Source organism: Anser brachyrhynchus (genome assembly GCF_964034855.1).
Source record: "Anser brachyrhynchus genome assembly, chromosome: 4".
Classification (NCBI taxonomy): domain Eukaryota; kingdom Metazoa; phylum Chordata; class Aves; order Anseriformes; family Anatidae; genus Anser; species Anser brachyrhynchus.
Genome location: NC_137698.1, coordinates 8,227,374 through 8,254,897, shown reverse-complemented (window position 1 = coordinate 8,254,897; position 27,524 = coordinate 8,227,374). Strand labels below are relative to the sequence as shown.

General features: G+C 39.4%; 1 protein-coding gene and 1 long non-coding RNA gene across 2 annotated transcripts in view; one reads left to right on the top strand and one right to left on the bottom strand.

Moving 5' to 3' along the window:
- Positions 1 to 27,382, top strand: part of LOC308193891 — a 336,962-nt gene extending 309,580 nt beyond the window's left edge. The window contains exons 6-7 of the long non-coding RNA XR_013950034.1: positions 25,838 to 25,964; positions 26,415 to 27,382. This is a non-coding gene — a long non-coding RNA (uncharacterized lncRNA). The remainder of the gene's footprint in view (positions 1 to 25,837; positions 25,965 to 26,414) is intronic.
- LOC308193890 (uncharacterized protein) overlaps positions 11,060 to 27,524 on the bottom strand; it is a 430,978-nt gene continuing 414,513 nt past the window's right edge. The window contains exon 5 of the mRNA XM_080588988.1: positions 11,060 to 14,847. The gene's annotated coding sequence lies outside the window, so the exon portion shown is untranslated. The remainder of the gene's footprint in view (positions 14,848 to 27,524) is intronic.

Genomic DNA, 27,524 nt, shown 5'->3' with positions numbered 1-27,524 from the left:
CATCTTAAAGGCCATGCTGCAGGTTAACAGCAGAGCAAGAATCCTGAGCCCTGACCAGCATCACGTCCAGCCTTGGCCACACCACATCCAAAGTCCTTGGTAGAAATAGCCTTAAGGCTGGCAGGAACATCTCTGCGTCAAACACTGCGAGGCTGTGTCTCAGGGCACGGGGGTTAACTGCTGGCAATGTCAAATGAGAAGGGCTGATGCTGAGTGTAGAGAAACTGAAACATTGCTGCTGAACCAGCTGATCGCTTGGGCAACACGGTGGGAGTAAAACACTAATGCAATCATCATTTTTTTCCATGAGGTCAACTCTTTTATACATAGTTTTATATATATATATATATTCATATAGTAATATATATGGGTACAAACACACACAAAGAGATAAATATTCTCATTCCATCAATTCTGAGACCTGAAATAAAATGCCTAATGCTTCTCGTCAGGGCTAACCTGCCAAGATGCCACATTAGCAGCACTAAGAAAAGTGAAGGAGCCCCCGAATCTGCTTTGCCTTTTGGTGAGTGCTGACTCAATACCCATCTCCCTTCCTATTATCCAAAACTTAAATGCATTTATAACATGGCTGATGCTTCTAGGTCATGTATGTCTAGAAGGTTCCTGAATTTTCAGCACTTTTAAGGATTACTTTGTGACACATTCTTGTAAGTAATCATTTTTTTTCCCACTGCAGCTCATTTTATTTTCACTGTTTGCCCCGGGTGGGAAAAGGAGTATCCATCTCCGGTGCCTCCTCTTCATCTGGAACAGTTTTCTGACTGCTAATGAGATAACTGAGTGTATTGACGATTCCAACTAGTCCTACAGAAATTTTTGTGCCAGTAATGATTCAGTCTTTCAACATTTTTCCCTTAAATACAATGAAAGAAATAAGAAAAACATCTTTCAAGGAAACATCTGGAACTATGAGTAATAATACATCTCTGTCTCTACCGCAAACACCCGAGTGTAGATTCTTATAATGCACTTCAAAATGTTTTTCACTCATATTAAGTACCATTAATGATTTGCTCCTGAGTGTAAAAATACCATTTTGTTTTACCTATTCTATTTCAATTATAAAGCCTTTTTTTTTTTTTTTTAATTTTCACACACTGCATTTCTCAAATTTAACTTATTGCCATGTAATTGCCCAACATTTAAAAAAGAATGGCATTCAGTCCCAGAACCTATCACAGAGGCATCTTAACCAGCAGGAGATGCCAGTTTGATCACTATTTTGAATTGTTCCAGATACAGTAGGAGAACTATAGAGAAATTTGCCTCAAAATTAAATCACGGAGAATGTTAGAACTACCAAAGACTGGCTTTCTAAAGAAAAGGATATTTAATTAAAACCATGACACTCTGATCATGGAGACTCAGATGATTTGTTAGCACCTTAAAATACATGTTCAGCTTACCTACAGTACTCAGGATGCCCTGACCTCGTACTGTCCTTTTGGTCATGATGCACCTCATGCCACTCTGTAGCAGACTGGGGAACACTGGAAACAGCTATGCTGTAAGGTGTTTCCCTCACTAAAAGCAAATCCCTTTGTAGTCATTAATGTATTTCTAGTCCAACAGCTGTTCTAACTGTGGCCAGAGAACAGTGTGAGGGCTCAGAAGATAGAAAAAGAACTGTCTTTAAAACAGAATGGAAATTATTCAATGGCCTGTGCTGGCTACCATCTCTCTTAGATATTTCTGAAGACACTCAGATGTATCTACTAAGAATCTACTCAAGAAGCCCAAATGACTCTGAAAAACTCAACCATCAGCAAATAATGTGCTTGCTGCCAGCCTTCTTTTTTTCTGTGAATTCTGAAGATTTTTTTATCTGAAGGACTTCAGGTACAGCAAAGGCTCTTTTTCTTCTGTGTTATACCCATATCAGGCCTGTGATAACTACTGTCTTCCTTATCAGAGAAAGAGACCATCACAAAGGCTGGATAAGCCTGTCAGGATTTACCAGGAGTGCTTTGCATAGTTTCTCAAAGATCCAGTAGAGCATGTAGTATAAAGCTCATTCTCCTGGGAAGCCAGGAAAGCCCTTCTTGCTTTCACTGAATGCTGGTTTTGCTTTTTAGTTTGTATAAAGTGGTATTAATTTAATTACTAGAAAGTCACCGAGTAGCACATTTATCATTTACACTGTTTATTAGCACAGAGATGTTATCCCTTGATGAACCTATGTATGGCTCTAATAGTTACTACCCAGAAACTACATAGTTCAGGGTAGAGTAGAGCAAATAGCTCAACTATCAGCATGAACCCGTGTCTCTCCTTCACTGCCTGCACACTACCAGAATCTGAAGTGGTTATTGCCACTAATGAGATTTAAGATGCATGATGGCATGATGGGGCATTTGTTTAATTCTGACTACTGCTCAATGAATAAAAGCTTGACATAGGATACAGGTATTTGACCCAACCGGTTCAACACTTGAACCTCCTCAGCTCACCATTGATCAGACAGAAGAAGAGGGAACAAGTAGCAAAACTATGTGAGGATGAGAAAAATATGACTATATGAAAATATCACTAACCTACACCCTCATTATCCAGCAGGGACTTGTACCTTCATGTCCACATGATGGGTATGCCTGCACAGCACTGTGAAGGATAGACATGTTAAAAACAAAAGGACATAGTGAAGCTCCTCTGCAGCTGTAAGTCCTCACATACCATTTGAAATATGAGAGTTAGTTCATTCATAACCTAATCTTAATCAATGAATGGTAATAATAAAACCTAAGGTATTTCTGCATGACATTAAAAGAGTCTGTCTATCCAAGAATGCCAAGGATTGCTACAACAGAATCAGAATGCTGCAAGGAGGTGTAAAAAAAAACATCTATACCTCCCAGTCTCCGTAAAGATGATGATCTGATGTTGCATTAGCATCTAATTTTCTTGTGATAGTCATGTGCCCAGAATGTTTTCTTCATCCATGAAAACTCTGTACATCGTGTTTATTAGTCTTGATGAAGCTGGCATTGCCTTAACCCACACAGGCACACTGTCCTTTCTGTTGTGAAAGCACCAGTTCAGGCTGACACAGAACATACATTCTTGCCCCTGGCATGAAACCAGAGCATATAATTGTATACACAACAATATACGTGATGACCAGTATAACCTGAAAGAATACTTTGCAAACAAAAAGCTTACTGTGGTTTGTAGTTAATGATCTTTTGCTGTGACAGCATCTATTTAAACAAAGGTGTTCTTGCTGTAATTCCACTGGTTAATTGGAGAATTTGCCCCCTTTTCTTGAAGCATTCACCTCTTCCTTTATAGTGGCTGGAAACTTTTTGTTCAAACAATTTCTGTGTGAGAAATGTCATTGAACTAAAGCTGTTTTATAACACCATTTTTGACACTGTTGTTCTAAGAAAAAAGTTTTATGCAATACTTTCAGACATACATTTGTTCAGCTCATATGGAGTATGGATTTCAAACATTTAGGGGTAGGGCCCCATTTAATAGATTTGTCAGAATGCAGTGGAGGGAGAAGGTTTACTAGAAATTTTCCCACTTTCATTGCTTGGAGTGTGGCAGTGATACTTCACTGCTATTTTCAGTAGTTCTTGCCTTTATGCAAAATAATAAATTTGTGGGCCCTCTTTGTTTTTAGGAAATATGATTAATGGATTTCTTATAATAGATGTGAAAAAGTATGAGCAATCCAGATTTAATTCCTGTCTATTTGCATTCAGGAGAATCTCCTGCAGCATGTGTATTGCTTTTTAGGCATCTCCAGTATCATATCCATGCACTCAAGCCACTGAAGGCTTGGCTTGGATCTAATTTGTGCTAGAAAATCCCCATTGTGCACCATGACTTTTAAGTTTTTGAGCCTGTGTCTGCAAAACAGCTGGGCAGTCATAAAGAGGTTTAAGGGCTTTAGATTTAATACTGGACAATATGCCCCCGTGGACTTGGGAACAACAAATACCAAGCCCAAGCAGCCCCATGGAGGCTTCTGCTGGCACTTGCTCTGAGGCCCCACACTCCAGGCTTTCTCTTATCTCCCACCCTATGTCCAGTAAGGCATTTGAGAAAGGGAATTCTTGCCATAGGAAACAACTTGGAAATATCATTTTACCTCCTCTGACACCTTCAGGAAAAAAAAAAAAAAGGATAAGTCTTTCCTAAATTTGACACAAATCCAAAGCCTTAGCCTTCTTGATGCCATCAGTGAGGGGAGAGGCAGGCAAAAAGCTTGTGCTGATTGCAGAAGGTTAACCCCAAAGAGACTGTGAAAATGTATTTTTTTCACACGGCTTTAAAATAAATAGTATGGGCTTTAGAGATGCTAAAATGTTGTTTTGAATTTTCGGGCTGCGTCTTAGAGCTAAGACTGCTATGTAAAGTTGGAACTCCAGAAGTTACCCAACGTGAATGCACTAGATGTACAGAGGAAAATGTATATACTATATGCATGAAGTGTGTCCTAACCTATTCAAAAGACTATCTGCTTTTATCAGTTGATTAGATCCAAGTAACCCAAAAAAATCCTCTTATAAAAATGTGGATGGTCTTCTTGTAGAAACAATGTGGTTTGATATATTTCATCCACACAGACACACTTTTTATCTACTGTATGGCTGAAGCATATATTTTATAACTCAAAGTGTGCGCACCCAGGTTTTTATCTAATAGTGTCTGGAAAAGCTACATTAAAAGTACCACAGGCTCCTTAAGTTCTGTTCAATGTCTCCCAATATCACGGGTAAAAAATGTTCTTGTCTGATACTGGAAGTGATCCCTATCAGTTCTACTTCATAAAACTCCTAGAGCTTTCATTTTCACACACCTTCACATCTTTCACAACCAGCGGTATTGATATGCCATATAACAGCCTATCTCTAGGATGACTGCAGTAAATAAGCAGTACTAAAAATATCACAAAGATTGATCCTTATTTTCTTGCCCAGTTATCTATAATCAAATGATTAGATAGTTCCCCTGGGCATAAACATGGACAGAAAAAAAAAGCCTTTGAGAAACAGCGCAGAACATTCTGGATGAACACCAACTTTGGGAACAAACCTTAACCCAAATTTATACACAATTACTGTATCATGTGTGACAAGAATGAAAAATGAGAAGAAGCATCTGTGGTCATCTAGTCTGGTCATCATGTATACCTCGGGTTGCCTGTGGCCAGTTTGTTGTGGTCTCTGCTGGTTTATTGCTACCTGAGTGGGTGAGCAGTGGATTCTGATGCAGACCCCACTGGAACCATCGTGAACACTTTTGCAAGCTTATCCTTCAGTATAATGCAGCTTCATTTTGCTCCACGTGAGCCAGTTTAACTTGTAGTAACAAATCCATATGCCTGTGAGCCTTGATGTGGTGGTTTATGCAAGCTGCTCTACCTGTGTGTACCACGGCTCTCTGTGCAGCTCTGATGCCCTCTTCTCACTGCCCACACATGCAAATAACTCCCAGAAACATAAAAGTCTTATTAAATGGCTAGTTTAATACGCCCCCAGTGCCCAGTAAGCTATAAAGAATAGCTTCTGCAACAATATTGTTACTCCTGGTGGATATAACCTGCTGTGTGAAAAAAGGACATTCAATCTCAGTGTAGAGATTTTAAGTGATTGTGTGAGTGATATGGATGCGACAGCACTTACAAGTATGTGTATTCACAATTTAGGTATATATAAACATCAGTAGGAAATAAATAAACAAATAAATAAAATGCACCTCTGCTCGCTAGTGTGAAGGCTCCTTCTAGGTCAGGACAGAACTAAGATAATTATGAGAATTTCGATTTCCTCCTCCTGGTTTGGCTTTTCAAATGTGTGATGAAATGACTGAGCTACCTGAACAGCCCTGTGTCTGGAGAGGAGAGCCTGGAAAGGAGCTCAGTTCTAAGCTACTTCTAAGTGACCTCAGGAAACACTGAATACAAACTGGTTTCTCATAGCAGCTTTACTCACTCACATGCAACAACAGATACATCCCCCTGAAAAAGTAAATGGATCACACTGAGCACCTGACTTCTACACCCCGAGAAAAATACTCATTCTTTCCATCTAACCAAATGCTCCCAAACCTAAGGTCTTGGTAGCAGAGACAACAGACTTCCTACCATGCTCTTCGTCAAGACACAAAACTTCCATTAGAAAACAGAGACAGAGGAACACTGAGCCTAGAGGACTGGAGGGCTGGTGTGGTACGGAGGGGTGACCAGCTTCTCGGGGAGCAGCAAGGGACCTCTGTTATTTCTCTGAGGAGGGAGAATACAACATCACTGCTTTAAGAAAAGCAGAGCATAAGATTCATGGAGTTAGGGCAAGCCAGCAGAAGCGAAAACTGTGGAATTGCATCTTTGGTTAAAATATTGACAGAGTCTTGCTTTGGCTTATGCTCCCTTTATGAAGTATCGGCTTTCAGAAGGGAGATGTAGCAGTCTGATAACTTTGGTTTGGTCATATAACACACAGCACCAATAAAAAGGTGATGTGGGGGGAAGGACCCGTTCTTCGCACAACGAAAGCATTCCCAGCTAATGAAAACTGTGACAGAGTCATTACCACCATAGGGGTTCTGATTACATCTGTTGATACAAGATTGATTTTTCTTGGCCCACGGTCAGCTGCCATCTCTGCAAACAGCTCAGAGCGATACAGCCCACAGGGGGTTATTTTAGAGCCACTGACCTAGGCGGCACTGTTTGGTTTACTGTTTTCTTGTGAATGCTCCCAGACATTTTGGTGCCTGCGTAAGTATGGGGCTAGCCAACAGCAGGCAATGCAGGTCATAAAACACTGTAACAGAAGATTTCCATTTCAGCTGTGACTGTCCTGCATTCAGGGCAGCTGCCTCTGGAGCGCTATAGTTAAGGGTGTTTATGATTCAGGAGAAAATTCCAGCCCATACAGTAGCTGCAGCTTTTATCTCTTTGGCTTTCATCTCCTATATATTCTCTTAAATATAATTAAACCTGTCACATCATTTTCCCCTTTCTCACTTTCTCTCTGAAACAAAATGCTAATGCACAAATTAGGAACTTTAAACAAAGACAGTTCCAAGAAGCAATAAAACAAATTTGTGACATTTCAGCTCCATCTCGGACATCATTTCCCAGCAAACACAGTGAATTCCATCCAGGCTAGCTCCTTAGCCAGAACTTTTTATTTTACTTTTCCTAGCACAGTGTATTTTACTGCAATTTCTCTTAATGTCTGACACTTGCAAGCTCAAATTGGGAGTGTGAACGCTAATATCCTCCTTCTCCTAACACAGCATTAAATGATTTTGACAATGCTGGCATCCAACCAAAGCACAACTCTCGCTGACAAACTGCACAAACTCCATCTTGTGGTTTGACCCACTGATTAAACTCATGAACAGATCTGTAAGGAAACACCAGAGTCATTAAACAACAATGTTGTACGTTATTCCAAAGTTTTAACATACATTGAGGAGAATAGGGCTGAACTTGGCCCCTTAAAGAACCACATCCAAGCTCAGTGTCTGAGGAGATACCAAGTACACAACATCCCAGTGACCCATGCTTTTTTTTCTTTTTTTTTTTTTCTTTATCACATACGGAGTTTTGCACAAACAAAAGAAACAAAAGCCAGGCTACTTTTCAAAGCTGTTTTACACTGTCCTTAACCTGAATTAATTCCACAGAACTTTTGTATCTCCACCAAGGATTCCCCTTATAGCTACTTACTGGTAGTAAGATCTTTCCTAACATTTCTAATTTCAACTTCCCATTGCATTCCAAACATTTGTGGGTTTATCCTCGCAATACTTCCTCCCACCCCATAGCAGCAGAAGTATTACCATCTTACAGATGAAGTCCTGAGGCATAAAATGATTACATGATTTACTCACTGCTGCAACAGAATTTTGAAGCACAGCCAATTTTTATCCCACACTGAAAGACTGCTTTTATACTGATGCTAGGATCCTATGCAAGGAAAAGAAAAATTAAAATAGCATGTTAGGAAAGACATCTGGTATGACTGGCTCAACTGAACCTAACGGTTTACATGAAAGACTAATAAATTATATAGAAGAATGATGAATTATATGAAAGAACGATGAAACCACTGAGTGTACTGTGCTGAGTTTCATTAAAAGTGCACTTGCTTTAGAGTAACGGATGACTCAGAAAGACAGAAGCTTGGCTGCTTATGGTTTACACTGTAACAGGTAAATCACAAAATGGGATACTCACAGAATGGATAAGTACTTTAATGTACTTTAATTTATGGATAAGTTTGGATCCTTTAATGGGTAAGTACTTTAATTTACTTTATCTTGGCACACCTTATGAACAGTTTCTGCAGAGTTTCTCTAAAAAACTCTGCAGAGTTTCCCTAAAAACTACCTGAGCAGGGTGTGGACAAGTTGCTAGCCCTGTTCAAGTGACCTGAGCCAGGTGAGGGCAGCAAGGATGTGTTAGATTTGCTGTGCCTGGGCAGTTTTGGTGTGGTTGCATTAGTTTCGGTGCTTCCTGGACCCACTGGGGCAATTGCACATGTGCAAAATCTTTGCCATGATTCTGAATGCAGCTATTAAAATCAGTCAAATGTCAAGTCTAGAAATTAGTCTAGAATTAATTTATCCATGAAAAGATTATAAAATGATAAATTTGGGTTTATGAATACTTACAAGAAAGAAAAATATAGGACATCAGATGTTTCTTTAAGCTAATATAAGAAGACATTGCAAAATGCTGCCAGTGGATGGAAACAGAAGCTACATCAATTTCAGTGATTTTAATTGATGTAATTCTTTCACCTTTAATGGAGGTCTCATGGTTTAGGGATTTTGCCTGTCTCCAACTTCTGCAATTATTTCATTACTAGCATCTCTGAAAAAAAAAATTATACATATATATATTTCTATCCGTCAATGGCTGCACACACACACATACACACAGATAACCTGAATACTGAAGTCTTTACTACCAGAAAAAGAATAAAAATATACCCATCCTTTTTTATGCGTGATGCTGGCAATGGGGGGGAGTAAGTTGGAAATGAACCACACAACTGTTTTAAGTGAACATGGGAGCTACATGGGAACAGTTTACACAGCTGAGTTGCTCCATTAACTTGGAGTCTAGTTTGCATGGGTACCTGTAATAGAAAAAATACTAACTCAAATTTTTGGACCTGCAAACGTTAGAGATGCTTTGGCCTGTTGTTGTGCAAAAACTTGAATTAAATGCCTATCCTGATTCTTCCTCAATGTAAGAATATATCTATATTATATATTTCATTTTATATACTTTCTACATATACACAAATGCCAGCTCCGTGTCCCACTCACAATGCATCCCCGAAAGACCCTGTCTGCCTCACACTGCACATAACTCCACAATACATGGCTGGTATGTTCTCTGAGGGCTTGTCATCTTTCTCTCAGCCATGGACCCTTGATGCAGTTACTTAATAAAAGCTTTTTTTTTTTTTTTTTTAAAAAAAAAAAAAAAAGAAACAAAACTAGATGCCCAGAATGAAAGGAGAAATAAACAAAGCCAAAGCCCGGCATCCTTGAGAATGTGTGACTACTCCAAGTCAGTGTTTTACAGACAAATGCAGGCTAGACAAGTGAGCACAGCAACAGTCTTAAAGACAGCACATTCTCTTTTTGGAAGAAAAAAAAAAAAAAAAAAGACATAATCCAGCCCTGTTAGCATATGTTGTATAAGGGTTTTCTTTCGGTCATGTCAGACATTATCTGATGTAACGAGTTTTGTCAGCAGTGTGATGTGACAGCACAACATGGCGTGACAGAACCTCAAAGGAGGTGATTGTTTCAGGTGTATTTTGTTTAGAAACACAATCTTTTCACTGGTTCTCTTCTTTGAAATAGTGCCAGGCTGGAGCAGACTCACACTGCTGGAAGACACAGATATTTTTGCCGTGCTGACAAGAAGATGTTCCTTCTAGACACGCTCTGCAAAGCATGCAGGATTGTCACATGTGTCTCATTAAACGAACTGACATTCTGAGGTAGCTGCACAGGTTATTATTTATAGAGCCCTACTCTTACAGGTATATACATCAGACGGTGCCAAATACTATGCAGGATTATTCATACTTTTCAGAGCTGTAAATCTGGGCATGGAACGTAGTCGTTTTGGAGAGAGAACTGAAAGGGTGAAGTATAGTGAATGGAGAAAAAAGGACGTGAACTATTTGTGACTGACATCTTAAGGCTCTGTTTTGCAGATCACTGCCCATTTGTTACAACCTTAAATTCTCTTATTTGTCCCATCTATACTGCAGCCTTCTTGCGTGATGTCCTTGTATTGTACTTGGTCTATGGCTGACATCTTGCTCCATGCCAGAAAAACCGATCAAGTATTTACCAAGGACTTATTTGAGGAGAGAAAACAAGAGTCATATTTAGTTCATTATTCTCACAGTAAAGTATTTGGGGCAAGATGCAGAAATAGAGGATAAGGTTAAAATGATATGGACTTCTTTTTTTGGGGGCGGGGTTTCTTATTAATTGGTGCAGTTTGTATAACAGTCAATATGCTATACTAAAGCATAAAAATAAAACAGCACAAATTGCATGTGATGGAAAGGGTCTTAGAAAGCCACTGAGATTTGTACAATACCGGGTGCCCAAAACAGATAAGAGAGGAGGCCAGGGACCTAAAACAATACACATGCTTTGCTTCAGCTCAGTTCTTCTGTCTTTGCATACTTGTCTCTTTACTATATTCTGGTGTGGTTTACTCCATGTCCTTATTTCTAAATATAGAAATAACTAAATGAAACAAATCTTTTGTTTCCTGCTGCCCTTCAAAGCCCTGAGCATCCTCAACACCCACTGGAGCCAAGGAGACCTTTCAAGAGCCGTTCCCTGTACAGTAGCAGTTATTGATGTAAATTGCATTGATAGTGCAGAGAAAGTCCAAAGGGGAATTAGAACTTTTGTCTTCATTGTGCAGCCAGTGCTGTACCAGCTACAGCATAAAAGCAGCCATGCCAGATCCTTAATTACATTCAGTGGCTTTTTCTCAAAGGCCTTGACAAACAACTATACGCCTTATTTGTCAAGAGAGATATGATTGTTAGCAAGTCAGATCCATAATTTTTTATGAGCTTGACATGTTGTTTCTGCTTTCACTGATTAATGAGATAGTGCCCCTTATAGTAGGTCACAAATTAGATTCTGTAAAAGAGGACATTACAGGTTTACAGCGTTTGGGGGAAAAAAAAAAAAAAGGCAAGTGAGTGGAGCATACAATGGGTATTGACCAGCTTCCTTTGGGACTCCCTTACTACAGCACCAGGGAACAAATGATCATCCCTCAAAAATGACTGATATTGTGATCTACAAGGCAGATACATTCAGGGTCTTTTCATCAGGGAGAGTTTATTGCTACTGAATCTTGCACAGAAACTGAAGAGGGGCTTGGTACACAACCCCCTGTACGTAGTGTCTTTGGGAACTAGAAAGAGCTTCCCAGCAGTGAGCTGGCTTTCAGGTGCCTCGTCATCACTTCCAAGATGGGATCACTTCAACGCATTAGGTGTAGCATAACAAGATGGAGAGCCTCCATTACACAGTGTCCACAGCTATGGACAAGACGTGGTGCTTAGTGATCTCCTACAGGATATTCATCTGATACAGGATATTCATCTGATATCGTTACAGTGCTTCCACTTTTGCAGGCTGTTAAGGTAGGAATTGCTCTTACCATCCACCACAGTCCAGTAATTCTACAGAAATGATTGGTCTTAATTATATGATATGGTGGTTAAATATGCTTTCTTTTTAATCACTGTTCAGATGATTTATTTTATGTACATTCAATCTAATGGGCAAGTACCTTCAAAGGTAAACAAATTAACCAACTCTTGAAAAACCTATACAAAACATGATTCTACAATCTGCTTGTAGTGCATTAATCAAGTACCAGAGTAAGCAAATATTGATATGTAGTTTAATCTGTCCACCAAAAAAAAAAAAAAAAAAAAAAAAAACTGTCCACAAATAAAGACATACAGTTTCAAACACAGGTCTTCCATATCTGGCCCTAGGTCCATGCTTAATTGTAAAGCGGGGAAACATGAGCTTAAGACTGTACTTCTTAATCACCTGAACTACAAAGTTGAAAACATACATCAATAATAGTTTGCAATTAAAGGTAGCATCACTGAGGAGGGAGCAGTGCTTCAGAGCAGACAAAAACAGGAGGGGAAAAGCAAATGCTAATGCCAAAAGCAGCCTCCTGACCTTTGTACTGCTTTTGTGCATCCTGCCTGAACACATTTCTAGGTAGGCTGGCAATGACTGCAATGGTCTTAAGGGCAAAATTGCTAACTGTAGGGTGTTCAACAAACCATACAAGCCAATCTGAAACCCGAGCTCAACACTGTTCGCAAAATTAACTACAATAAGAAATTACAAAGAATGTGCTGTAGGTAGAAAAACCTCAACCTCTACCACGGCAGGAATAGAATACTTTAAAATATCCTGATCCCATCTAAAGGAAGGCAGTGTAAGAAAATTGTGCATATTCTCACATTGGGTGTAGGTGGCAAGGTGTTGGCAGCCCCCACCCCTCTCTATCTCTCAAGGAGGGGAGAGCTAGAGGAGCTGGGAGTGAAGAAGTGAAGTTGAGCCTAGGAAAAAGTGAGCAGGGGGAGATATTGTTTTAATTGTTTTAATTTTGTCTTTGTTTCTCATTCTCTAAGTCTATATTTATTGACAATAAATGAATCCAATTCGAGTCTTTTTTTTTTTCCCCATGATGGTAATCGATAAGTGTCTCCCTGTCTCTATCTCAACCCATGAGCTTTTTCATCCTATCTTCTCACCATGTCCTACCGAGGAGGAGTAGTAACAGAGCAGCTGGGTGGGTGTCTGGCTGCTGGCCAAGGTTAACTCATCACACGTGCATATTGAAAGTGTTGTATCCAAGAAAGAATAATGATCAAGATAGAGCCCAGAAACCCAGCTGATGCTACCAGCACCTGCAAATGCATGAAGTTTTCTAACTTTCTTAGCCACACAGCTGGAAAAGCAGTTCTGGCTGGGTTTTGAGGTTACAGCCAAACCATACCTTTTCACCTCCCAAGAAATATAACTTTAAACTGAGTTGAAACATGTCTTATTTCCTAAAAGAAACTAACAATTTGTGGAGAATCCCAATTTCGCTTTGGTTAGACATACCTCTTGAATTGTAACACGTAGAACAGACACACTCTTCTCTTTTCTGGTCAGGACATTTGTTTGATATTCACACGGTTGAACCACTCATATGCATGACATGATTTGTTACCTTATTGAAGGTTTAAACACAATTTACAACCCTACAAACACCTGCTTTATCTGACTCCCAATCAATAAGTGGCAAATGGTGACTTGTAATGTTTACTTAAAATAATTTGACTTAAATACCTGTTACCCTATTGTGAAGGTCAAGAACTATATGCATAAATCTTCTAGGGACAGAGAGTGCATGTGCAAAACACCAAGATGCAATGGAACTACAGGAAATAAATTCACAGTGCAATAATGAGAGATTATACAGTTGAAACCAGTATGATTGATGAGTTTTATCAGAGAAAAATTGCAAAAGCTCTCCGCTTTCTTTTAGAAAAGGATTATGGGTATCAAAACCTCAGAATTTATTATTCTGATAGATATCACACGGGAGGTATTTCAAGCATCTTTTATCATAGTGAGAAGAGCCTTTGTATCAGGACAATATGCATTTCAAACAGTCAATATTCATTTAGTTTTTCTTCATTAGAAGGAAGCCAAATGTACACAAATATAAAACACCAGAACAGCAGTACTGGACATGAGTACAAATAAAACACGTTCTCTTTTTTCATATGCTTCATCCAGGTGAGGATAAAAGACCTTCACTCAATCTAACTTTCCATATTTTTGTACAATGAGGTCCCAAATCAAGGAATGATTTTTCACAGAGGACTTTTCTGCAGAAAACAATACACATGGTTGTCTTGCTAGGCAATGTTTGTTTTCCTGTCAAGGTTGTCCACACGGCCGTTACAGGAACTGTCTTCGTAGTCCATGCCAGAAGGGTGCCTTTTTCTACCAGACTCCTGCAAACTAAAACCTTCCTGAATCTTACTTCAGAGCTGCTGCGTTCCCTCATGGCTGTAACTTCTGCTGGTATACACTCTGTCCCATAGTGATGCTGACCAGTGTTGCTTTTGCATTTGTGTGCAAGAACAAGGCCAAAGAGTCATCTTCCACATACAAAAATTTTAATCATTTCAGGAAACATGGGTTCTTGAGTGTGGGGAAGGGGAGCAAGAGGGCAAAGCTGCCTGCAAAGCCGCTTGAATAAATTAGAAGAGCCTCAGGGCTCCTAGAGGCGGTTCAAGAAGCAGGAGCTACCCACACGCTGCCCCTTGAACCAAAGGCCCATAAAAGTCAGAGCTCTGGACATCTTCCTCTCTGGATTGAACAGCATTACAATGCCAACACAAGACACGCATTTCAGAATTGTTCTCTAATTGCACTGTGTCTGGCTCCTGGGTGCCTTCCTTACACTCTGCAGACAAACTGATTTACTTTGAAAAAGCATGCAAAAGGCACGCCTCATTAGAGGCTCAATTCTGCAGCATGCTCAGGGCCTCGATGTCTCAGAGCAGGTACTCAGCTGCCTGCAAAACTTCCCTCAGTGATGCTATGTGCCAGCCAAAGACATCAGCGTCATTACGCTCTGCAAAGTGCACTTGTTGTAATCAAGAGCGAAGCAAAGCTCTGTGCTGCAAATTGGCAACTTTTTCACCTGCAAACTGTAAACAGAGGCTGTGCAAACTGCGAGCCATGGATGAAGGCTTTCTGAAGTCCCTAGGAAAAAAAAAAAAAAAAAAAACTTGTTCCAAAAATAACACAACATGCAAAGCAGCTGACAGAAACAAGGACAGCGAAAATAAGAAATCAGGTTTCTGAGAATGTCAAGGCAGCTTCCCCATCAGCTCTGCATCTGTGTATTTCACAGTGTTGAAATTTACTGTGAACAGCTGAATTTCCAGATTCCCCTTCATGATTTATTTCTAACCAAGCATTCTTGTAAGGATTTCTGATCATCAGTTTACCCTTTAATAAGGTATGTTGTTTGGGAACTGTACCTACTCAACTATGCTTCTCTAGCCTGAGATGCTGTGCACAGCATTATTACCCATCAACAGGGATCACCACGCAGTGACAGAGAAAATAGCAAGGCAGCAGAAATCAAGAAAAAGATTTAATGTAGGTAGATCTGAAGGGTGAAAGGTTGCATCTTATCTCCAATATTTCCAGGCTGTTGTTTTAAAACACATGTAGCTTGTTCGCGAGATGTCAGTTTTGATTCTGGCTTGTTTTAATGATTGTCAACTATACTGAGTATTTTTTAAGCAGAAAGCAAAAGATGGTGATCATTAGTGCCTCGCTTACTGGCACTGGAGGTCATTAAATAATTATCATTTTCCAGTCTGCAGAGCCACGGCACTGACATCTCTGTTATTCTACGTACAGTAAAAGAATCCCAGTAAAGTGTTCAGTTCGTGTAATGCTTAATGAGTTTGTAGCAGAGCCTTTCCCACATCTGCTTTACTGATAATATGCACATTAGTTGATACAACTATATCATGCTTAGATAGGATGGCTACTTTCCAAAAGAGTGTCAGTTTGTTAATTGGCAGTGCCTTCCAAACACAGAAGTTTACTCGAATCTTGTTTTGCAGGTTGGTCTGCCCCTTTGTAAGAGAAGAGTCATAAGCCAGAATGAAATAAAAACTGAGTCAAATTTTTGCCCTGGATTCATATTTGTATTGTTCTTTAAATATCTTTGTGATGTTTCCAGTTTCTCTTTCCTGATATTACTATTTATTATTCTGTAATCTTTACATTATTTAAGGATGATATATTAATAATTTAGGCCCCTATTCTCTACATATTTCTGTCTAAAGTGAGTCTAAGATGATTCCTTGTGGACTGTGCTATTATTTTCACCATAGGAAGATATGAAGCTGAAATTTCCAAAAGAAAGTGACAGTACTTGGTTTCTACATGCTACAGATGCTAACTGGGACGCAGCCTATGTTGGTTACTCTTTGTGGTTGCAGCATCTAGGGCTTAACAGCAAGGTTGTTATCCGCATTTAATTAGCAAAATGACTTTAAATTTCATTCCAGTTTCTTCACCTGTTTGTTCCAAAGGCAATTCTATGGAAATTAATTTGAAAGTGATAGAAGGTAAGGTGCTGTTTTCCAGCTGCATCTGATTGCAATGCAATCTCTTTTCTTTTTTTTAAAGAAGGAAACGTTAACTGCCTGTGTCTGTACATGCATATCTTATCCCGACCCAATTGGAAGAAGCAGCTCTGCCATTGCTTTTTGAGAGGTGAGTGTTGAAGTTAATGTGTGCCCTGCTCCATGGCTGCCTGCTCACCACCTCACGCGGTTTTGCAGGAAGGGAACACTCCCCTTCCCATCCTGCACGGGGGAGCCCACAGCAGCTCTCACCGGCTGCATTAGGTTGACAAACAGCACAACCATTAATTACTGTCTACATCCATTTGTGTGCTAAATCTAGCCGCTCTCTGTCTTAGGAGAAAATTGCATAAGAAATCAATAAGCTCAGGGAAAATGGCTATAAAAATACAGTTCTTTAAGTGGAAGGTAAGTAAATTGCCCATGCTGCTCAGGTAGTTTTGGATTTGTTGCCTGTTTCCATATGAGAGATTTCTTTCCCAATAACTTAAGTCTTAGAAATTATTGTTAGTCAGTGTAAGCTTAAAAGTCTGATGCATTAATCTTTATATATGTTCCCTTCTATTGCTTCTTGCTTTATTTATGGAAATCATTTTGCTGGAGTAATACCATAAGCTATACAACTTGTTTTTATGAGGAACTGAAGTTTTAAAAAATAGCTCAAAATAAAACTAGACATGAAATATAATTTGAAAAGCACCACATAACAATTACAAATATTTATTACTTACAGTAAATATTGCCCTGCTTTCTATGTAGGTGAAGCTTTTTAATACCACTACAAGCCACTATTTATACATCTTCTTTGTCATTTAGTAGTTTAAAACCTCTCAAGTGTTTCCTCCTCACTTGGAGAATTCACAGGCCACCTGTATCTTTTAACACATCACCCATCTAAGTAACAGATTTATTTCTTTGAAAATGAACTCAGACTACAGGTGAGAGCTTTGCCCACAGCATAGATAGCAGTATTATATTTGGATAGACACACACACACACACACAAATCTGTTTGCTACAAAGTTTAAGTAACTAACTAAATCTCACCTGAATGGCAGCAAAATATAATATGAAAAGTCACTATTTATGTCCTGTATCTCGCCAGCAATTCTCAAACTGGTTGGATTCTTTAAGACTCACAGTCTACTCCAGGCTCTTATAAAATGGAGCCAGTTGTTTCAAAGAAAACCATCGGAGGAAAAAGTACTGTAAATGTCATAGTGTTTACAGTGCCCGGTCTATGAACCAAATAAAGCAGATTATGAAATGTGTGCAAATAAATTGAGCCTGATTTGCATCTGCATCTCTGGAGCTAGGTGTGCAAATGGTCATCCTTATGCACTACTGTTACACCTCCAGGTGTAATCAGAGGTCCCATATCAGGTGTGCAACATCTCTGCCTTTGTATGAATGCGGTATTTTATGAAAACTGTCTCCAAAACCTCAAGAGCTCAATGCAGAGGTACTAGGGGGAAGAGGAGGAAGCAAAGAAATTGTGATTTACTTGTCATCTTTAAGCCTCCCTCTAAGCTGTCCGCATTATCTGTCATCCTGTGAAGGATCTCCAAGGCTGCTGTTCTGTCCCCACCCATGTTGCTAGCAATCACACAGGGTAACTGTTATTGTAACGGTACAATACAGACACCATTTTTATCTCTAAGTGGTGTTTTGTGCACAATGTATGATGTCAAAAATTTATCAGGGTATTCTACAAGTATTTCAGGACTGAAATACTCTAATAGGAAGAGAAAATTTTGATCCATTGTATTTACAAATGCTGAAGGATTTGTGCACCTGCTTGTCTTAGGAACACAAAAACCATCATCAGCCACCTCTTATGTGGATATTCATAGAATCATAGAACCATAGAATCATTAAGGTTGGAAAAGACCTCCAAGATCATCTGGTCCAACCATCCCCCTACTACCAATGTCACCCACTAAACCATGTCCCTAAGTGCCACATCCAACGTTTCCCTAAACACCCCCAGGGATGGTGACTCCACCACCTCCCTGGGCAGCCCGTCCTAATGCCTGACTGCCCTTTCTGAGAAGAAATGTCTGCTAATTCCCAATCTGAACCTCCTCTGGCACAACTTGAGGCCATTACCTCTAGACCTATCACTAGTTACCTGTGAGAAGAGGCTGACCCCCAGCTCCCCACACCTTCCTTTCAGGCAGTTGTAAAGAGCAGTAAGGTCTCCCCTGAGCCTCCTCTTCTCCAGACTAAACAACCCCAGCTCCCTCAGCTGTTCCTCACAGGACTTGTGCTACAGGCCCTTCACCAGCTTCTTTCCCCAGATGTCTTTCCTCTGCACAGCTTTCCAGCCACTCTCCCCCAAGCCTGTAGCACTGCATGGGGTGTTGTGACCAAAGTGCAGGTCCCGGCACTTAGCCATGTGGAACCTCATCCATTGGCCTCTGCCCATCGACCCATCCTGTCCAGGTCCCTCTGCAGGGCCTTCCTACCCTCTGGCAGATCGACATTTTCCCCCAGCTTGATGTCGTCTGCAAACTTACTGAGGGTGCACTCAATTCCCTTGTCCAAATCATCAATAAAGATATTAAAGAGGATGGGCCCAAGTCAAAAACAAATGTAAATCTCTAAAAGATCTGCATTATAGACACTCCCTGATCCCTCACCCCTGCCTAACCACAGTAAAAGGGCAGATGTTAATCCCAGAATCAGTTTGCCAGGCTGCTAATTGAAATATTCAATTATGAAACATGGCAAAACCTGCATTTTCTGATTTTCTTTTGAAAGAAATGGAAGAAAATGACAAATGAATAAAGCATTGAAGTTGTCATAAAAGTAGCTCAAATCTGATCCATACCCAGCACTTAGGAATAAGTTTAGAAACAGCCTCACTTCTGATTTTTCATTAGCCATTTAAGCTTTGCAGCGATTGATCAGAAACCAGAATCTAAACATGCTCATTTCAGTGTCAGATAGCAGCATTAACATCCTAATTAATTAGCTTACAAAACACTGGGTAAACAGCTCAGAATACTTTTAAGCCTCTTCGCAAATTGGTTTGTAATTTCAGGATCAATAAATTAATAGGGCTTTTTATTCTTCTTTGGCCTTGAAGAATATTTTACAATAGCATGTCTCTTCTTCACTTCAAAGGTTAACATTTATTATCCTGTGTATTATATAAGCCCAGTGGCACAAGTTTATGTCATGAAATGGTTTGTGCTAAACACCATCTAGTTCCCCCAGGGATGATGTGGAAAGTCCATTTAGGTAGGATTTTAAGAACAGGTTATACAAAGATCAGTCAGGAATGGCTAGCACGACACCTTTGCAGGAGGTGAACTTGGTATCTCTCTGTCGTTAGCCCACAGACTGCTAATGGCTTAAGATCATTAGAAACTGGCTATAAAATAATAATAATTTTAAAAAAATGCAACCAAGTTAATAAATGATTCCCAGTTACATGAGCAACAAATACTTTAAATGGAAGGAAACAAAACTAAGAAATGTATACTCAAATTCCGGTTAGCCTTCCAGCTTGAGCCTGTAGAAGCTCTCCAGATGAATATGCTGCAATTTTAGGGTTAAACCAGGAATTTCCATACTCCTGTATGAGAACTGTGAAGATGAAGAACACCACTCCAGCTGGTATGAAGAGATAGCTTTCAAATTCCAGTGCTGGAATATGCATTGGAGTTGTAGGGGTAGAAGTTTGTATTTTAGTAAGAAGGAGAAAAAGTGAGTGCTAAATATTTCCCACGCACATGGCTGATCTTTGCAGACACTCACGTCGCCAAAGACACCCAAAAAAAAAGCAATGGAGTAACTACCTGGGTTGAACAAATGCACATTGTCTGATCTGAGGCATTTTAATGTAAATTTCCCAACAAGGATTGCAATCCTGTAGCTGGAGTAATCCTTACCTGTGCCATGTTTACTGCCTGCTGTGACTCCCCCAAACCTAGTGCACTCCTTCTCCACCACTCCTGGTGCACTTCCCACCACCTCTGGTCCCTTTCTCCATGCTCAGCATCCAGCAGACCCTGCCTAGCCACACGTGTCCAAGGAGGAAACCAGCCTATTTTCTCCAGGTACTCCGTGCACTGTCCCAGGGACACAATATACAACAGCTTGCAAACTACCTAACAGACATTTAGGACATGCATGCCTTCACACAATTCTGAATGGTCAATTCTGAATGACCACAGACCCACAATAATAATAATAATAATAATAATAATAATAATAATAATAATAATTAATAATAATAATAAATTAGAAAAACGGAAGCTGGTCAAGTGGTTGCAGTGCCATGAATTGCTATGAAATAGAATATTCCCTATTTCAGACCTATGTTCTTTCTGATAGTCCTCCTGACTTCTCCAAAAGGATTTGATGCTTAAAATTATTTTCTGGATATTATTTGCCTTTGTTCAGTATTCAGTATTGCATGCTTTCAAATTTGAAACAGTTGTGGTTTTGTTTGTACATCTCCTTGCACGATAGGGCATGATGAGGACCAATTCCTACAAGCTACAGTCACGTAAACAGTATTTAATGACTGGAACAGTTTGTGCTCATCTTTGTAGTGCATTTGGGCTATACAAACATTTTTACAAATGCCTGGCAGCTGGCAAAATACTGGTAAACAATGAATAATACAACTTAGTTAATAACAGAAAACCAAACACATTGGTTTTATTACAAATCAGCTGTTAGTACTTGCAAAAGCAGTATCTTTCCCCATATTGCTAATTACTTCAAAACATCAAAGGCTTTGAGCACTCTAAATTTCATAGCTTAATTACTCAAATAGAGAGAGATTTGCATTTTCAGGTAGACAGACCCACTGGAATTAGACCGCTGTTATCACTTTATTTTTGACACCTAATTACAAATAAGTACTTTAGGTCAGTTGACTGGTTGCATCCAAGATCTGCTGACATGGCAGAAGTGCAGTAAAATAAGGGCAAAGTCAGCTTAAAGCCATCTTTGAGAACTCCCACAGCTTGGCGTAATTTAGAGTTCTAAATATGCCTGCAATAATCTTCTGGAAGCAATTATTGTAAGCAAAGATACTGGCATTTCAGCAGCACCCAAGCCACTCCATCTTCTCACCAGGCACTTTTACACCCTCTGAATGGGGGCTGTCCCACTGCCAGTCAAAGCGCCCTGCCTACTTGGTGCATGGATGAGAGCTCTGCAAGCACAGTCTTCGATTTGATAAGGAGACAAGAATCAGACAAGGGCTTTGTTTGAGGTCGTTTTGATCAGGAAATCATGGTACAACAGTGAGCTGGGTTAAACCATCTTTCCCAGCTTACAGTTTTCCATTGTTGATGGGGCATTGATGGTTGGCATAGTCCCTTAGCTAAGAAGAGATGGTTCCAAAGGTAAACTTCAGTCAAATTGCATCTAAATACTGAGCCCATCAACTGTGCCTAGAGGCACTACTTCTTAAGGATTAGTTACATTTTCATTTGCATACTGCAAATTGACAGCCGGCATCCACAGCATGCAAAGTTGCTTCATCTTCCTCTTTAGATGGCAGTACCGAGAGCCAGTGGTTAAACAATGGAAGTTCGTTCAAAAGTAACATCTGTTTGCACTTCAAACCTCCAGTTGCACCGTGGTGTTTGCTTTTCATCAACAATTTAGCTGTGAAGAGCAGGGGTATTTTGTATAATATGTCAGAATTTGCTCATGTAAAATACAGAAGCATTACTTGTAAGATTTTGAAGAAAAACCTCATATCAAATCCCATTTTCTAAATTCTCATTTGTATTTAAAGTGTATACGTCTAATATACTTCCACTTCTTGTCTCTTTCTGAGCTTTTGTCAGTCAGACAGCATGTGCTGTTTTGCACATGAAAAGCGTATTTCTGCAATACTAGTCTTCTTCAGTTCTTTTGGCTTGTGCTGATCCATGGTACAATAGTTTCATTGACTCTACTACACGGTGCTACAGCACCGACCAAATTATCTGTTTTCATGTGATAACTAGATACTAGAGATTCTGTTTGCTGATTAAAAGACAACTTTTGAGAGCATCTCTGGATAACACACGTGCAAGTCCCTGTGGTCCAAGCTACAAAGACTGATGTAGTGGCAGAGAGTTTAAAGGAGCTGTGAAAATTTTATCAGTCGTGCGTCTGGAGAGCAACTTCTCATTTTCACAGGGAATACTGAGATTAGAGCAGTAGAGATGCCCAAAGTACAGTGGAGGTGAAAGTGCTTCAGAGGAAATTTATACCTGTAACCTACAGAGCTGATCTGCATGATCCACCACACAGCTTTGCTGATGTTCTTTGAAGTCCTTCTTAAGGGAAATGCTGAAGTAAGGAAGGGCAAAACTATAAAAGAAGAAAATAAATTTCGAATGCTAACTATTTTTAAACGTTCTTCGGGCTTCAACCAAGGTTTCCAAAGGTGACCAGTGAATTTATATTTCTCATTGGCAATACAGCAAAAGGCTCTGATCTTCAGAAAAGTGCTGAACCACCCAGAATGTTTAATATACTACTGTACACTCTTGGAAAACCAGGCCACTCTCTGCACAAATGTGAAAAACTTAAAAATATTAATTTCATTTGAGTTTTACATCTTTTTTTTTCCCCATTGAAACTTCTTTATTTTGTCACAGACAGCATAACAAACACTTCATTCCTACTATAAATAAAAAAAATAAAAAATAAAAAAGTGTATTTTGCCCTGAAGATCCACGCTTAGAGGGTTCTACAGAATGCAGGTATTCTCTATCCTATGATTTCTATATAGGTGTGGGGCTTGGGTCATTAGGTTTTTGTTGGTTTGTTTTTTTCTGAGACTGCATCTTCAAAAATTAGCTAACGAGAATTCAGAAACGATAGAAAACATCTCACTCCTGAGCGAATTATGCAAGTTTAAGGATATTATTAAGTTCAGAGTTCAGAGCAAGAAAAAGAGGTTAGATAAACTCTTGTGTCTCCTTTCCTCTTCCTAAGTGAATAAATAAATAAATAAAAAGATAAATCAAATTTGCAGTTCACAGTCACTGCAATTAAAAAAATAATAATAATCTATTTATATTGTTGAATGATGACATGTCAGGGAAGCAAACAGACCCAGAGAAGAGTCTACAGGCACGAAACAATTTTTCAAATACGGGGCACATAATGTCCTTCTCTTCTGACTGTGCCACATTGCCTTCCCAGAGGAGGATCTCAGCCCAGCAACTGGTGCTTAATTAGGTTTCATTTTTGCTTTGCTCTTGCAGTTCACCTTTAAAAGTTGAGAGACATTTCATCAGGTAGGCCAGAAGGTGCTGGAAACCGTGCTCTATGCAGTCTGCTGCAGACCCTTCCACAGAGTCAGCAGTTGTGCAGCTCTTTCTCTCTACCCCAGTGCCCCTGGGGATTTCTCAAGGACAGGCAGTCTATTTTTTTCCTTTACGGTGTCCATATCCACCCTAATTACTTTGAACCAGGCTATAAGGATTAACCAGATCCCTTCGGTAAGAGGCTTTGCAGAAAGAGTGACCTCCCACCCTCCCAAGTTGCGTGTGTGTAAGCTCAGCTGAAGCTATCTGGAGAAGTGAACATGTACACCTGCATTCAGAAATGCCACAAAAGACTACTGTAATATTTTCCCTTTAATCTCTAGAAAGCAGACACTGAATTTTTCCCTTGCACAATGTTTATACCAGTATAAATGCCGCTAAAGTTAAAAAAAAATAAAAAAAAAATAAAAATCCAACATCCATAGGCCTAGCAGGAGAAAATGGGTCCCTGAATGTTCCTTACGTGGGCTTCAAGGTTTTTATGTGCTGCTTGTGATACTCAATTATGCTGCCTTCTCATTTCCATGTCTAGGTTACCATTTTTAACATGGTGCTATTAATCACCTAAACACTATTGACTTTTTTCCCTGTTGCAATCAATGATTTTAGCCCATCTTCTGGAAGTTTTGACTGCTTTTATAAGAGGGATATGCTGCTGTGACAGAAACCAGATTTGTTGCAATAGGATACCAAAATGTGAATGCAGATGAATGGGAAGCTCCAGGGCTGAAAAGATTTCCAGTGACAATGCTCTGGGAAGCTTGATAAAGCTGTGTGTGAGGTGGTTGTTGGAAGCTGATAAGGACTGAAAGTAGAGACAAAAAAGCATAAAGTGGGATTGTTAAACAGAACATACGCGAAGTTCACAGAAAAAGGTAAAGCTTGAGAGGACATCAAAACCATGGCCCTGAAGTGAGTTCAGACTGCTGTATTCCATCATAATTTCTACTTAATGCTAAGATCAATGGAATTTCACTTTGGCTCTTTCCGAAGTTTCTTGTAAGAAAAATGCTGAGTTCTCACTCTGCAGCTGATTTTACTGTCCTGGCTATTCTGCAGAATAAATTTCCTGGGGAGAGATTCCACTTCCCAGTACCGGTCAGGATAACTTCAGGCTGCAGCAAAAAAAATCCTGGATTGACACTGGTGCCATTCAGAGCATATTGTAGCTCACGGTATCCTACCTGAAGGTCAGTGTCTCCAGAAATTTTTCTTCTGCTTTTAAGAATTCCTATTCTGAGTTGACAGTTTTACTGATTATCCACCCCCTGCCCCCCCGCCCCCGAAAAAAGTCATTTCTCCTTCTTTTTATTGTTTTTGAAGCTTCTACTCTTAACAGTGCCGTCATTATTAAACAAGTCTTCCTTACACTTTTTAGTAAAGGTACTTATTTTACAGGGATATGTTTCCTACCCACTTTTCATTAAATAATGCCTGAATCAAAGCCTACCGAAGACAGAAAAGCTCTCTCTTTGACAAAGAACATAAAAAATTTATTACGGCAAAATATTGCACATACACTACAAATTTGCACTGTATTTCCCAGTGCTCTTCTTTTACCCCTGCCAGAGTGGACTTCAACCGCATCTGGATGTTATAGCAGACATAACTGCACACGAGTTTATCTGCATTTTAGCTGTCCTCTCCTGAGTTTCATCTAATCTGTTAATTTCAGTTTTGTGATGAGAAGCCCCAAACTACATACATTTTTGACTGCATTCTTACCGAGGATGCAGAAATGCTGTTACTCAGAAAGAACAAAAAGTGATTTATTTCAGTCACTCATTCTTATCCTTAGCAGGCCAGGCTGAGCTGCACTAGGGACATTCACTTGTGTAGAAGGCTTAGCCAAATGTGGAAACTCATATACCATATTACGTCTGTACCATCGATATTACTCCCTAATACACTAAGGATGGCAGAGTTAGAGAAATGTAATTTCTTTATAAGACATCTCATTCTTTTTTATATCTATCTTTGTGTTGCTTTCGCAACATAACTGTGGAGCCTTTTAACCCTTTCACATAGTATGCCTCCCATTAAATACACCACGCACATTACTATTTCTTCTAAACCAACAAAACTGACGGAATGAGTGATGCAGATAACTACTGTTAAATACTATTTCTCCTTAAGCGCTCTAAACCAGCCAGACACCCATGCCCACTTGCAAAGCACTACATCTACCCGGTGGTGCATCCTTACAGCCTCTCTCCCAGCTGCTGCCACACCAATATGCCACCAATGTGCCACCTAAAAGTGACGAAGCTATATTTGTGCAATTCTACAGAGACAACGTTAAGAAAGCAGAACACAGTGCTGACCAACCATCCCATCAAGAACCAGTGCCTAGGATTCATGGGACGCACCACCGCCAAAGTTTGCCATGAATGAGGGAGTAAACCACTCTGGAGCAGGTAATGACATTGTAATGACACCTGGTTTGGATGACATAAGGCTTTTCACCCAAGTGATCCAAAGCATTTTGCAATCTAAGTACAAGCATTAGCTCACTGGATTAACAAGCCATTTATGGCTGTAAAGTTGTATTGTCAATAGATCCTGACAGAGGGGGTTAGAGAATTGAAACTGCCCTGAAACTGCCCACATCCATTGAAATGGGATGCAATTAAGAGAAAAATTATTAAGAGATATTTGACCAGAGTCTGAACCAAAACAACTTTAATTTTGAGGAAGAATTGGAAACTAACATTCCCTCTGCTCTCCCAAAGATGACATTTTACAATGCTGGACAAGAACTTCAAATGATAAATCCATGATAGCAAGCTACAGCATTGACAGGGGATGACACACAGTAGTGTGAAATCTGAGTGATACACTTATTTATTTATTTTTTTAGTCTTCAGAAATACCATCTGTATCTATGCCCTGGCAGATTCTTACCTGGTAAGAAGCTTTTACATGTTGTAACTTAGGTGTTGTAACAACTTTTCAGGATGTTTGCAGTTACCTCTGTCACAATATGTTACTACCGTTTGTCACCGTCCAGACAAAATAACAGAGAAAGGTTGTACGGAGCTTTATAAAATTCTGGCGAAATTGGACCATGCTATCCCCAAGGTACAAGCCACCCTGGAGTTAATAACCCTGGATTTTGCCTTTAGCAAAAGAAAACATTCATAACCTTGTGTTCCATTCCCTTTGCTTGATTTTAGATTTGATTTCATTTTAAATGTACACCTATAATTTGCAGTCTAAGTATAAACTACCATATTGCATATATTCTTATTTATGCTGCAATGTAATAAAAAGCTGTTATCTGACACAGCTGATTGAAATCAAATAAACCATAAATTTAAAATGTTTGTATTTACTGTGACAGTTAAGGTGTTTGTATTATGCAGCAGAAATAACAGAAATTATAAACAACACTTGAAAAGCCATGATACTTTTAACCATGGAAAGCATCTGATCCATAAAAGAATAAAACTCCACTATTTAGATATAAAATATATAATGGTCTTGTTTCCAAAAATCTAATTTGGTTTCACTGAAGTCAAGTGTCTATTGGCTTTAATGGCTCTTTGATTTGGGACTTCCTGGGGTATTTCAAAAGCTAAAAAATATAAATACAGGCACTTGAAAGGCTGAAAAACAGGTTAAGTCTCCCCACTTATTTTCTGCTGCTTGTCACACCCACCTAATTTTTTTTCTTGTTATTATGGAATAGGTTTCACATATGGATCAAACAATTACTATGATACACATACATTATGCTATGCAAATTGTACTCCTTCCCATCACAGTCTTAACACTAAATTAATACAAGGGCAGGGTAGGAGGCAGGAACACAAGAAGACTTACTACTCCTGAAATTTATGTTTTTATGTCTAATATTTTATGTTGAAAGATTTCTTGAGAAAATGCCCCACATGGAATATGACTTTATTTTCACCGTAAATCTAGCCCTGAAATTAATGTTTGTTTCAATCCATGGACCATCAAAGGGGAAAGAC